The following is a 13,562-nucleotide window of genomic DNA, read 5'->3' as shown; positions in this document are numbered from 1 at the left end:
AATAAAATTCCTTGCTCATGAAACCCATGAGACAAGCATTACAATAATAATTTTACTTTTCTTCTTTTCATCAATTACATAAAATCACAATTACACATTTCATTATGAAGACCGAACTTAGTTATACTTTTCAGCACTCCCTCTTAACTAGCGAGGTATTCATAATGGTACTTGGTCATCTCAATCTGAAGAATTTCTCTTTAGAAGAGTCAGATTGGTAACCCATCTGTTTAGCATCGTATCAACCAACATTGTCTCATAACAAGGCCTTGACTAACAACTTCGTCTCTCCATGAGATCTGAGCACAATGCTACCGAGACTAATGATGTATAGGCACCCTCATCATTGTCTCTGTCAGAACATACCCCACTCGGGTTATCAGGGTGTGTTCCACCAGGAATATTCTTATCTTGTATTCCCAGTTCTCAAAGAATATCGGTCCTCTACGACTACTCTTATGTTGGATGCCCTAATACATCCTCAAAGAGCATCAGATGCCAAATGTTTACCCAATCCTCCATTCTGTATTCCCAAGTGAAGACAAGAATGATGTGTCTATCTCTCCCTCTTAATTAGGGAGGACATATGTTAAAATTGGCAACTAGGGCCAAAATCCATGTGGGTCTACTTATTTATGGCAGCTGATATTTTTCTTAGATTCCTCTCGTGGAGAGGTGTAGGATTGATCTAAAGATCATCCGATTCCGACATGTATTCATGGAGATATGAATTTATTTGTGTTATGGGACAATTCGTCAAGGTCGGCCAACAAACAATTTACCCCCACTTGTCCTCCACGTTTTAGTATAAATAGAGGTGGCCTTCAAGTCACTTTGTCACACACTCTTGTGATCTCTCTTCATTCTGTTTTGGGTTTGATGAAGAAGATATCTAGAGGGAGTGCTCTAGGATATACATTGGCTTAATGATGCCCTAATCCGCTGTAAAGGGAAGAAGCCTAATGATGCCCTAGCGCTGCCATGAAGTGCCCTAGCCATGGAAGAAAAAGGGTCTTCTTGAAGATCCTACGCTGCCCTAATTTTCAGTCAATGAAGCAAGTCCTTAACGCAGTCTTGGAGGAGTCTTGCAAGCAGTCATGGAAGAATGTAATACGCTGTCATGGAAGGATGCCTTGGAATCTAACACACTGCCCTAGAGGATGCCTTAGACTCTAATGCAGTCATGGAAGAAGCCCTAACGCAGTTAGGGAAGAAAGCTTCCATATCACAGCAAGCAAGTGACCCAAACACAGGTCTAATACTGCTGTTATTAAGTGACCTAATCGCTGTCCTGAAGGAGTCATAACCACAGAGAAAGAAGTCACCTAGAATGCAGTCAATGAGGGTTTCATAGGCAGCAAAAGGAGGCATGTATTCACTGTAAAGAGGGGGCCTTGACAAGCCCTAACCGCAGTCTAATCAAGTGTCACAAGTTGGTGCCCTAGATGTAGTCAAGGAAGAGATGTATGCGCAGTCCATGGAGGGATCTAAGCCGTAGTCCTCAAGGGCTATCAAGGAGCCCTAACACAACCTTCTAATCTGCTGTTCAATGATGCCCTTATCCGCATTTAGTAAAGATCCTAATCTGCTGTTATACATGGCTCAAACGAAGCCCTAAATATTGTTGATGAAGGTCCTTATACTTAGCCTGAAGTAGCCACTATCCGCAGTCCTAAAGAAGCACTCATTGACAACTACGTTCATAGCAAAGGTGGTTGTAAGCATTAAGATACATGCTCGCTGTAGGTAACTATGTGATGAAATGCAACATGATGAGATGCAACATAGTGGATTAATGCAGTATGATGAAGTGCAACATAGTGGATTAGTGCAACATGATGAGATGCGGCATAGTGGATTAGTGCAGCATGATGAGATGCAACATAGTGGATTAGTGCAGCATGATGAGATGCAACATGGTGATAGATGCAGCATGTTGGTTGCAGCACGGTGTTGGTTGCAACATGGTGATGGGTGTAGCGTGGTGATGAAATCACCTTGAAAGAATGTTTGCCTTCACTCGAGTTTGGAACTGCAGTCCATGTCCTCAGATCTGCAACCTCCTTATGTCATCTTCATGGTGAAGATCTTTGCTCTTATTTTGACAAGTCAAAGTGTTGACTTCTGATGTATATGTACTATATCTCTCTATGTTGAACTATTGAAGAATATAAGAAGAATTGATCAAGTTTTCCCCACATTGGGGTTTGTCCCTGGCTGGTGCCACATCTTGTGTCCTCTTGTCTTGGCTTGTCTTTTGCGATTTATGTTTATGTTCTATTTGCATTTTACTATCATGCTAAATGTGATTGCTAATTTGGAATTGATATTAAGCTAATATGGAAAATTGAAGTAAATTTGCTTGCAGCATAGAACATACGTAAATTTGACAACGTATCCATTCCAATAAAGGAATGTACTCATTCCTATGGAAGGAATGTACCTAAGCTCCCTCTTGACTTAGGAATTTTGCTTCCAAGTTTCTACCAAGTAAGAATATTATTTTCAGGCTCCCTCTCAATTAGGGACCTACAACAGCTTCTCAGGTGGAGATGATAGGACAACCAACTACTTGAAGGACTCCTCTTCACGATGTCATGAACTACTTTTCGTTATCTAGGAGTCTTCATGTTTGTACTTCTTCATAGGGCACAAACCATCCATCACTTTCATTCATGAGTTAGTCATGTCATCATCAAAAAGTGATCCATTTGTTCATATCTGGCCTTCCTTCATGCCATGCTGCCTTCTTCATGCCATGTTTCCATAAGGATCTTTCATCCTACTACATGGGCATCGATGGTGGAATATATCCATAGATCTTCCCTCGACAGCCCTGCATAAGCCCATCCAGATATTTGTTCAAAAATAAGAAATGAACATTTAAATCAAAATTACCTTTGTGATGGTCTTTCATCATGACATCTTCTAGTTTGCATCAACATCTTGCATACATATCGACACATCTCCCAAATATATATATATATATCTATATATATATATATATATATATTGTCAAGGGGCTCTTTCTTTTTCCAGACTCCATTAGAATCTTCATATCTTTAATGGAGGTATCCTAGTCAAATATTCTTGGTCTTTGGATGTTGATTGCCTTTTCCCATGGTTGGATATCCCAAGATCTCTTCCTTCCTTTCTTCACACATTTCATTCCCATGAACTTCCAATCAAAGTTTCTCCAATTAATGTCAACCACCTCATACTTGATATGACGACATATTATGTTGATTTCATCTAGTGAATATGTGACCCATGCATTCCTGCATCCCTTTGAGGGAGGAGATCCTTTTTCTTTTGATCATGCTCTCAAGATAGAGCGTTGATCCATGTTACCTGCAACCATATGACATGACTCTTCAATATTGAATATAAGCATACATACCTCATTTTCCTTTGGGTCATCTAGACTTCCTGTAGCAGCTCCCTTGATTGAAAAAGCTTCAATCCATTGCTCTGCCTCTTTTATGTCATCATACCATCATCCCATGAATTCCACAAGTTTGGAATTCTTGATGAAACACTTGCTTCCCCTCATGATCGGTGAACCTTTCAATGAAGATTCCATCAGAGAATCTTGAGGATCTAAAGTATCCCCATCAACAGATGTTTCCTTTTGACAGATGTATGATGAACCTTGTACTAGATGACCTTGCCACTTATGTTTCTAATGAGATTCCCAAGAGCTATATCCTTGACTTCCATAGATTCTAACCATCTTTCATGCTTCTCTATGATGATGTCCCGAGCTCTTGCTTTCAATGCTTCTATGATGCTTTGATGCATCCCATTATTTTACTTAGTGAATCATGATAGCCATATCTTACAACAGAAGACTTAGGAACTTGAAAAGAACTTATGTGAGGAAGACTATCTTAGTAATAGAGATCTCTTACTTCCTCTTTCTTGGACTTCTTCTTTTCAGCTTCCTCTACTTCTTTGGTGATATGGGCTTCTTCTCTTCCTCTTTTGTTATTGTCCTTCTTGGTCTTAGGACAATCTCTTTTGTAGTGTCCATATTCTTGACACCCATAGCATTGGATCTTAGCCATGTCCCTTTTCTTTTTCCGAGAACCAGACTTCCCAAATTTTCCTTTTCTTCTTGTCATTGTAGCATAAGCTTGATTTTGCTCACCTACTCCCACATCAGATTTGACCTTTAGTTTAGATTCTTCAATCTTGCACAGTGACCATAGATCTTGGAATGGAGTAGCTTCTTTCTTCCCATAAATACTTGAAGTAAAGTTACCCCACTCCTCCGGTAGTGCATTTGATACAACTGTAGTCATTTCTCTATCATACATGACTTCTTTCAGATCTCATAGTTGATCTCGGATCTCAGATCTCCTCATAAAGTCTGAGGCTATTCTATCTCTCCTTGACATCTTCAGCTTGTAGAGTTCTTGCCTTAATGAGACGACTTCTCCAACAGTGCTCACGGAATACAACTCTACCAATTTGTCATAGATTTCCTTTGAAGTTTTGAGTTTTGATACATATGGGATGAGGGGATCCTTGATGGATTCTATGAGAATCGTTTGAGCCCTAACTTCCCCTTTCATATACTTTGCAAGAGCTTGAGAATCTTCCTTTCTTGGCTTAGTGATAGATCCTTTGACATGTTCCATAACCTCATATTCAATGAGATTCAGATCTGTCCTTTTCTTCCATGCAAGATAGTTTGAAGCCCCAACCACTTTGTTGCTTTCCTTGCAAAAACACATGTTGACAGATTCAGATGTGGACATAAATATACTTACTTAATAGGATGCTCCTTCTCCTTGATGCTTCCTTGATGTTGATGATGATATAGAGAATAGAGAACTTCTCCTTGATAAAGATAGTTTTCTTAAATAATGATCCTTGATCTTACAGAGAGGGAGATCCTTTTTGATGGTGAAGTCTTGTTGATGAAGATCAATGATGACTTCTTGATGATGTCTTCAATGGTAAGGACCTTACTTCAACAAGAGAGAGATCGCCTCAAAATGTTGATGACAATGCCTTTTGATCTAGCTTCCTTTAGATGAATAATCTTCAAGACACTTCAACTTGATTCGTAGATCTTTTCAACTTGAGTAGATGTAGGGTTTTGGCCTTCTTGTCTTGATGATGATTCCAATACTTTTTTGTAGACTTCTTTGATCTAGGGTTATGATGCTTCCTTTGTAGATCTTGACTTCAAGATGATCTTCGCTTTGATGCCTTCCTCGAGATTTGATCCTTGAGTGTCCCTTGATAAGATGCCCTTCCTTGATTTAGTCACCTTAGCTCTGATACCATGTTGAGAAATCTAGGGCATCGAGATTTGGTGATTTCTCTACTTTAGATAACTGCTTGTGAATGCTTTTTACTTCATTAGATTACGATCTTCTCTTTAGTTAGATTATTATAGTGTTCTTCATCAAACAATTATCAAAGCATAAACAATAACGAGACAAGAGACACAGAATATAGGCTATCAGCCAGGGCCAAAACCTCTCCCACTTGAGAGGAAAACCCGAACAAATTCTTCTTCTTATAGAGACTTCAATTGACGAATACCAAGACCAAGACCCTTGACCTATTTGCCACTCCATGACCAAGCCACAAGACATATTAGTTTAAGTCCTTTCTTCAATGGTCAAACTACTTGCTTTTGCTTCCTTCTCTGCTATCTTTTAGATCTCAGCTTCTTAGATTAGACCTGCTACCTTTAGCAGCCCTAACTGTAGCACGTGTAATGTATGATGTACCTTGTTATCACTTTGCTTGGAGGGGAGACTTCCTTACATACTTCGGCTTGATGTATTCAATGAATCTTCCCTTAATTTGGCTTCCCAAGTGACCCTACTAACCTCAGCCCTTCTAGAACTCTTCTCAACTTCTTTTGCAACAAATCCTACCTTCCTTCCTCGCACAAGTGACAAGAGACAACCCTAAAAAAGATCTGGAATAGTTCAAATATCTTCCCTTCTTCTTTGCTAGTGAGGAAGCTTCCTTCTTAGGCTTCTCACACTTCTTTCTTATTGCAGACCTTTACTGAAAATCCTTCTCTGAAATTCTGCCTTCAAATGAAATTCGAACTGCCCTATTTATAGTTGTTGGAGCTTGTAATAAGCCAACTTGAAGAGGGTGAACCAACATGACTCTTTGGTGAAGATATTATTATTCTTCTTGAAGTTGACTTGAAGGAGAGGTCTTGTGCTTGTCTTGGAGGGCTTTCATACTTAATTTAATGACATACAAAATGTAACATGCCCAAGAAGGGTCCTTCATACATGACATTGACTCAATTTGACTTTTATGACTAGATGACAAAACCTAAAGGCTCACAATGGGAGCCATTACTAAAAATAAAATTCCTTGCTCATGAAACCCATGAGACAAGCATTACAATAATACTTTTATTTTTCTTTTTTTCATCAATTACATAAAATCACAATTACATGTCATTATGAAGACCGAACCTAGTTACACTTTTCAACAAAGGAGGCCTCAAAGACAACTTCGCTTGGCACTAGGGTAGGAACAAAAGCAACTTCAAAGACTTTATACTTCGTTTTGCAAGATAGTGTTGAGAAATCTATGGCATTAGTATTAGGTGATTTCTCTTCGATTAATAACTACTTGTGAATGCTTTTTACTTCTTTAGATTATTAGTGTTCTTCTTCATCAAACAGTAACCAATGCATGAACATAAAATAAACAAGAGACACAGAATGTAGGCTATCAGCCAGGGCCAAAACCTCTCACTCTTTGAGAGGAAAACCCGCACAAATTCTTCTTATAGAGATTCCAATTGACGAATACCAAGACCAAGACCCTTGACCTATTAGCCACTCCAAGACCAAGACACATTCTCTAGTCAATCCTCTTCTTGACTCCTCTTCCACCGAGATCTTCATCATTGCCTTGATATCGAGATCTTCATCACTGCCTTGACAACGTTGTTTCCTTTACCGATCCCATATCACTGAGATGATACCTCATTACAATAGTATCAGCAACAAACTATTATGTCACCAATACTGCTTTTTTGCACTTGATGTGATAGCTATACAGAGCGACTCTTCACTGTAAGGTAGCATCTCGCTGTCCCTTCATCTCGCTTTAGAAATTCATGCGAACTTCTTAACTATTATCATATCCGAATTTGTCCTGTTGCCACTGTGAATCGAGCTTCAGAGAGATCCGAACTGTGCATTCCGAGGTAATATTTTGTTGGCCCTTCATTACTCCTTGCTATCCATTTTGCTGCCTCATCCGAACTTTCTTCACTATATTAGAGATCCGAGCCTTTCTCTGTTTTACCCATCCGTAAATTTCAGAGATAGATGTCCGAATTCTGACTGTGTAAATGCGAAGAGTCCACATGTCTATTTATAGTGGGGTGTTCGTCATATTAAGCTGACCTATAAAATCGAATAGGTGTGTCTTCATAGGGTGAGCCGACATGAGTTCTTTCATACAGTTTGGAGGCCGACTTTGAAGAGGAAAACTATGCTTGTCTCTGGAGGGCTTTTAGACACTTTAATAAACTCATATACATTTGACAATGCTCAAGAAGAACTCTTCATACATGACATTAATTCCTTGACTCTAATGATAAATCCTAAGGCTCTCAATGGGAGCCAACTAGATAAAAAATCTTGCTCATGAAACCCATGAAGCAAAGCATTACAAAAATAATTTTTATTCTCTTCTTTTCATCATTTACAAAGATCATAATTACATGTCATTATGAAGACCGAACCTACTTACATTTTACAACACTCCCTCTTAACTAGGGAGGTATTCATAACGGTACTTGGTCATTCTTAATTTGAAAAATTTCTCATAAGAAGAATCAGATTGGTAACCCATCTGTCTAGCATCATATCAACCAACATTGTCACATAGCAAGGCCTTGACTAACAACTCTATCCACATGTTCAGAGCACAATGTTGGCGAGACCACGGATTCATAGACACCATAATCATTGTCTCTCAAGGTACATACTCCACTTGGGTGTTCACATAATATGACCTACTTTGGACTATTCTTATGTTGGATAGCCAGTCCTCAAAGAATATCGGTCCACGGCTACTCTTATCTTGGATGCCCTATCTCATCTTCAAAGAGTATCGGTGCCAGATGATTGCCCAATCCTCCATTCTGTCTTCCCAGGTGAAGACCAGAATGATGTGTCTATGCCTCCCTCTCAATTAGGAGAATCTTGTGGCAAGCTTGAAGAAGAATCTTGTCTCCATCTCTGCCATTGAAGACAAGGGATTTAGAGTTACATTCATTGATGGAAACGTCCTTGCTTGGCTAAGGGATTCTAGCATGAGGGAAACCTTCACAATGGGTGTTAGGGATGATGGCCTATACAAAGTTTGTGGACAACCAATTCAAGCATTGGTCCATGATAGTACAAATTAGTGTGAACTTTGGCACTAGAGATTTGCTCACCTTCATTATAAAGCTTTGCCTATTGTGAGCAAGATGGTTACAAGGATACCCAAGATGTAGGTTGATCATCAAGGAGTATGCCAAGGACGTGCCAGTGGGAAGAATGTCAAGGGACCTTTCCCTTCTAGCAACAATAGATATAAGGAGATCCTTCATCTTATTTTGATCTTTGTGGGCCCATGCCAGTGAAATCTATTGGAGGATATTTGTACTATGCGATATTTGTTGATGTTTGCTCTCACAAAATTTGGATCTTCTACTTGAATACCAAGGCTTAGGTTTTTGATGTATCCAGGGATTTGAAGGCTCTTGTGGAAAATTAAACAGGGAAGAAGATCAAAGATCCTGAGGATAGATAATGGAGGAGAATATACTTCGAATCAGTTCAAAGACTTCTGCAGAGAAGCCAAGATTAAGAGGGAGGTCATTGTTCCATATAAACCTCAACAAAATGGAGTCACTGAGAGGAAGAACAAGACCATTATGGAAGCTGCCAAGGCCGTGCTTCATGATCAAATGCTTCCTATTTTTTTGCGGGGAGAAGCTACAAATATTGTTGTATATGTCCAAAATATAAGTCCTCATGATGCCTTGGGAAACAAGATTCCTAAAGAAGTGTTTATTGGTGTGAAACTAGGAGTTGGACATCTGAGAATCTTTGGCTGCCTTATCTACTTTCATGTACCTAAGGAGAAGAGGTCAAAGCTCAAGGCTTCAGGAAAGAAAGCTACATTTGTTGGTTATTGTGAAAATTCTATATCTTACAAGATATATGTGCCAGGCCAAAGAAACATTGTTTAGCCAAGATGTGACATTTGATGAGTATGCTGCCCATGGGAAAGCAAGGGACTCTCATATCCCTGTCAGCACTGAGAGATGGGGGGATGCTATGGGTGTAGATGTTGATCCATCCATGCCACAACCTGACCTTGTAGATGAGCCTATGGCACCCATGGATCCTTAGGATCCTCCTCCCCGTGATTTTCCCACGAGGAAGAAACTTCTATGGCTTCGTGATACATTATAGGATCCTGAAAGACACTTAGCCCCGAGAGGCACCTTCATAGAAAGTAAGCAACCTCGAAGATATCCAGGATATGCAACCATGATGAGTGACATTATACAATTAGAACCTTGCAGCTATGAAGATGCAGTGAAGGAACAAGTTTGGAAAGATTCCATGGCCAAGGAATATGATCCATCAAAAAGAATGATGCATGGAAGGTGGTTCTGAGACCTGAAGGTAAGTCTGTTGTGACTTCCAAGTGGACGCTCAAAATCAAACATGGAGTTGGTGGTAGCATTGAGAAGTTTAAGGCGAGATTTGTGGCTAGAGGATTCTCCCAGAAAGAGGGAGAAGATTATGATATGATTATGCACCCGTTCCTTGATACACTATCTTCCAATCCATCATTGCTCTTGATGCTAACCAGGGTCGGAATCTTCACTAGATTGATGTGAAGGCCGTGTTTCTTCAGGGCATACTGAAGGAAGAGGTATATGTGGAACAACCTCAAGGCTTTGAGGAACATGATAGGGAAACCTACGTTTGCAGGTTGAAGAAATCCCTCTATGGATTAAAGCAAGCCCCTAGGGCTTGGTATGACCGAATTGATGGATACCTGATGAAACTGGGATTCACCAAAAGAAGTGTTGATTCGAACCTCTACTTCAAGGTTGTCCGTGGTATGCCCTTCATTTTGGTTTGATGCACTACTTCCTGGGCTTAGAGGTGTGGTAGAGACCTGGTGAGATTTTCCTTAGCTAGGGGAAATATGATGTCAAGCTTTTGGAGAGATTTGGGATGGTGGATTGCAAATCCATGGCCACACTGATGGAGGCCAACTTCAAGAAGTTATATGGTGAATCTGTGAGACCCGATCTAGCATATCCTTCTTTGTATTGGCAGTTGATTGGGGCTCTGATGTTTTTGGTCAACACAAGATCAGACATATGTTTTGCTATTAACACCTTGAGTCATTTTGTGGTGGAGCCTTTGCATGTTCACTTGGTGGCTACAAAACATGTGTGGAGATATCTTCATGGGATGATAAACTATGGATTGAGATACACCTTTGGCAATGAGTTGAGATTGCATGGATATACAAATGCAAATTGGCATGGGAGCATTATTGACACGAAGAGCACATCGAGATGTTTCTTTAGCTTGGGGTTCGATGTGATTTCTCGGATGAGCAGGAAGCAAAAATCTGTTGCTCCGAGTACAACCAAGGCAGAGTACATTGTAGCTAGTATGGCTAGTTGTGAAGCAATGTGGTTGTGAAAGCTCTTTGTAGAGTTGTTTGAGTAGGTGTCTGATATGACCGTGATATACCGTGACAATCAAAGCAGGATCAGACTTTTAGAGAATCCAATATGCCATGATAGGTCAAAGCACATCGAGATCAAGTACCACTTCATCAGATTCATGGTACTGAGAGGAGCGGTGAGGCTCCAACATATCTCGACAAATTAGCAGGTTGCAGGCATTCTCACCAAGCCATTGCTGAAAGCGAAGTTCTTATTCTTTAGGGAGTAGCTTGGATTGCAGGAGAATGTATCCCTCCCCGAGAGGGAACACTGTTGAGTGAGAAAACTGTGTTGAAGTTTCTAAGTTTACCAGTTAGAAACCCTCCATGCACTTTGTCTAATTTATTCCTACCTACTTGTTCCGTTACTTAACAAGTTATTTACAATGTAAATATTGAAAATAAACACTAGTGCATGCTCAACATATTACAGATCAACAATTGAAGGAAACAGAAACAATCACACCAAATGACACTGTTATTTTTGGACCAATGTCCCCGGAAAAACCCAATGTGGGAAAATCGGTGCAACTATCTAAGAATTTTCTTATTAAGCAATTTCAGAGTACAATCTGGGTGCCAAATCTGGCTTATCCAACAGAGAATTTCTTTGGCAGTAATACCTCTCAGTTTGAGACAAATGTCCCGGCTAAAACCCCGGATACACCTTTCGGTAGCTCCTTAGCTCCAATCTGCCCCAGAAACCCTAGCGTCTGCCTTTCTGGATTGCGTCAACCTCTCTCTACCCAGCGCTGGCCTTGCGTCACCCTGAATGGCCCTGCATCAGCCTCAGGAGGCCCTGCGTCAGCCTCAGGAGGCCCTGCGTTAGCCTTCTGGTCCTCTGCATCAACAACGATGGCCTCTCTGAAGCACTGCGCAACTCCCGGCTGCCTCTGTGTGAGCCTTGGCTGCTACTGCATCACTCTCTCTGGCTCCTGCGCTACTCTCCCGACACTATCTCTGCCTCTCTGTCCCTCTATACTCAATGCCCCTCAGCTGCAACTCTGATCACTGATTCTATCTCTCTTAGCAAACCCCGCTCTAGAGAATAGAATGACTGATCATCTGATGTATCCTCCAAGTGACCCTCAAGCCTCCTCTTATACTTTTCTTGTTGACATATCAAATCGAGATTAAGTCCCTAATCGACAGCTAAGATTAGATCTGGCTTGATACATGTCTTTTGGACCATTCTAACACAGTTTTATATTAATCCACATTAATATTTTAATTTCCCTAAGTTTGGACTTAGGGACTCCATTAAAAATATTAATTATTTTAATATCTCCTAAATTGTTTAGAATCTGCCCAAACCCTTTCTGGGTATTGGAGATCCCATGTGCCCCAACCTCTCCACCAAATTTCGTGGCTAGAGCACATCGGATGCTACCACAAATCAACAAATCGAGTGTACGCTCTTCCCCCATCTTGATGACTAGCCATGGACTTGGTGAAGGGGCAATTGAGCAACGCCTAGGTGTGAGGGTACTCCTTGAAGCCATGAGCTTGACTGAGTACATGCCCCAATATGCATCCTACCTGCAAGTCATCTTCGTGTCTTTATTGAACAAGGGCCATGCTGAGGTGGTTAAGCTTGATTGGATTGCCACCCATCTGGCCAATGGGTGAGGAGACTTAGGTGCGTGTGATCTTTACCTAATGGTGGACACGCCTATCATGGACTTGGTTATGGTAAATTGATGTCACTAAGTATTGAATGCGGGTGTTCTACCACTTGATTGATAAGAATCAAGTTGGGCGAGGGTTAGTCAGTGGACATAGGGTGTGAGTGATCTCTACCAAGGTCATTTTTGACTTCCATGGACTTGGTTGTGGTAGATTGATCTCCCCTACTGCCATGTGGATCATTCTTCTTCTTCTATGGATCGAGTCATCATTGTTCAACTGAGATGAGACATACTTTGAGATTAGTGGGGTGTGTGTGATCTTTACCAAGGTCATTTATGACTGCTATGGACTTGGTTGTGGTAAATTGATCTCCCCCTATCATCAGTTGTGGAGCATTCTTTTTAGATGAGATTTGATGAGCTTCTTCTATATTGAGACATGTACATCCGAGATGAGACTTATTGTACTGTTGGAAATTTCTCCGGGAGTGTTGAAAATTGGGCAACTACGATCAAAATTTCATCATTTAAATCAATGGAGAAAACTTAAATTTTGACCCTTGACCAAGTCAGCTTGAAAAGTTAAGTCGGCCTCAAAGTCAAAATTGACCCTCCAAGACACCATATTATAAATTGACTTTTGCTGACTGTCATTTGGCACATCACATCAAGCATCGAATCTTCTTTGAAAATTACAGGTCAAGTTTACACATGCGAAGGAGAGAGTTCTATTTGACTTGCGTTATTTTTTTTTGTTTTGGGACTGTGTTGACCAGCGTTGACTCTGTTTTGTTTGGGCAATTTTCTGCTGCTTTGATCGAATATTTTGATTGTCTTGGAGGCCGAGCTGAGGGAGACTTTAACTGAACTGTTATGGGCATTTTGTCTACGGTTGACCAGGGTTTGACTGCAGATTTGAACTTAGATTTTCTCTCTCCTTTGACCAATTCTTCTGCTGCTGTTTTGGCTAGGTTTTACTGAGGAAAGATGGCTGCATTCATTGCTGGGTTCACTGAATTCTTCTGAGCTGTTTTGACTGTTGGCTTTGATTGGTTAGGGCAGGTCGTTGACTGCTATTGACTGTACTTCCATAGGGTTGAAAATTGCAGATTGGTACTTTGATCAGATTTGACTTTATTTCTCATCATGGATTGGTTTTGGATTGGTGATTTGGAA

The 13,562-nt window shown here is 40.5% G+C and overlaps 1 protein-coding gene across 2 annotated transcripts in view; it reads left to right on the top strand.

Annotated features, from left to right (window-relative positions):
- ERV1 (Erv1/Alr family protein) overlaps positions 1-13,562 on the top strand; it is a 240,133-nt gene that overhangs the window by 165,753 nt on the left and 60,818 nt on the right. The window lies entirely within an intron of this gene.

This window comes from Pinus tabuliformis, chromosome 4_1 (assembly GCF_031772625.1).
Source record: "Pinus tabuliformis cultivar Carrire ecotype Pingquan chromosome 4_1, CPIR1, whole genome shotgun sequence".
Taxonomy (NCBI): Eukaryota; Viridiplantae; Streptophyta; class Pinopsida; order Pinales; family Pinaceae; genus Pinus; species Pinus tabuliformis.
This window is presented reverse-complemented; position numbering and strand designations above follow the sequence as displayed.